The sequence below is a fragment of the Microtus ochrogaster genome, unplaced genomic scaffold (genome assembly GCF_000317375.1).
Source record: "Microtus ochrogaster isolate Prairie Vole_2 unplaced genomic scaffold, MicOch1.0 UNK44, whole genome shotgun sequence".
NCBI classification, from domain to species: domain Eukaryota; kingdom Metazoa; phylum Chordata; class Mammalia; order Rodentia; family Cricetidae; genus Microtus; species Microtus ochrogaster.
In genome coordinates, this window is record NW_004949142.1 from 2,015,991 (window position 1) to 2,017,705 (window position 1,715).

Genomic DNA, 1,715 nt, shown 5'->3' on the forward strand with positions numbered 1-1,715 from the left:
TGTAGACCAGGCTGGTCTCGAACTCACAGAGATCCACCTGCCTCTGCCTCCCGAGTGCTGGGATTAAAGGCGTGCACCACCACCGCCCGGCCAAAAGAGTCTTTTAAAAGGTGGATGGCACCTGGGCTTTGACACCTGAAGCAGGCATCTGGCCTCCACATGTGTGCTGCTATGTAACAATTTCTTGGGAGGTTGAAACATTCTCTGCCCGGAAGCTCCTTAAGCTGCAAGGCAGAAGTGTTAAGGAAGTCCCTGAAACTGACCAGATCCACCAGGCCGCTCCCTGACAAATGCAGTGATAAAAACGGAGAGCTCTTCCCAGAAGAGCAGCCAAAGCTGCTAAAAGGCAAACCAAACCAAACCAAACAAACTGACAAAACAAATAAAAAAGAAGCCAGCTGAGCATCCTGGAAGAGGCTTAGGCCAACTAGGCACCTGAAAGGGACTCTCTCCAGCCTACTGAGCTGCCTGCAGATTGTGCAGTGTGCTCCAGGTTCCCGGCTTTGTGGGCTGTCACCCGTGCTGGGGTGGGCTTTGATGATACCGCTGTCTTTAAGTTATTTCTGTTTCTCTAAGTAACCTCTCCCCCATTTCCTGTAAGTAAGCCCAATAAAACTCATTGGTTCACAAGGTTGGACTTTGGTCTGTCATGAGTTCCCTCTCTGGGGTGAGAAGATGTGTGTTGTGTCTCCTTTATCATGCAACATAGATGCCTGCGTGTACCCCTGCATGCACACTAACATGCACACACATTATATTTAGTGGTGACCCTTTATTACTTCTCTCCAGCAATAAACAAGAATAGCAGCTGTTCTAGATCCTCAGCAAGACTTGGTATTGTCAAGACTTTGGTTTTTGACCATTCAGTTAGACATGTGGTGGCATCTTGTTACTGTTCAATGTCCTTTTGCAGTGTTGGGACTCAACCCCAGGGCATCACACATGCTAAGCAAGTACAAAAGAACACTGACCCTTGCTGTGAAGCCCAGCAACCCGAGTTTGAGCCCTGGGACCCACAGGACAAGGAAAGAACTACCTCCACGCATCTCACCCTCACCCCACACACAATAAATATGTGATAATTTTTTAAATGCAAGTGCTCTACCACTGAGCTCCATTCTCATACACCCAGCCACCATTCTCCTTTCTTACGTTTTTGCTTAACTCTCTCTGGCTTCTTATCTCATTGTATTTCTCTGTTTTAGTGCTCCAACTTCTAGACAAGCGATGCTCAACGTGCGATCTTTAGACCACCAGCATCAGCACCACATGGGAAATTGGCTAGGATCTCATATATTTGGGCCCAACCATGACTTATTGAATGAGGAACTGTGGAGATGTGGCCCATCCAGAGTGTGTGGTATTTGGGGGAGGTTCTTTTTTTTTAATTTTTATTTATGTGCATTGGTGTTTTGCCTGCATGTATAACACAGGAACTGGAGTTACAGACAGTTGTGAGCTGCCATATGGGTACTAGGTATTGAACCAGGGTCCTCTAGAAGAACAGCCAGTGATCTTAACCACTGAGCCTTTTCTCCAGCCCTGTGGTGTGCATTTTACACCTTCCTGTTGATGCAAACTAAAGTTTGGAAAGAGTTTTCTGGGCCAGCATTGTAGCTATGATGGCCTCCAACCATCTGTAGCTACTGAGATCTTGTAATATAGCTAAAATAAATAGACATATACTGTAAATGTTAAGAATACTCCAGTAATGC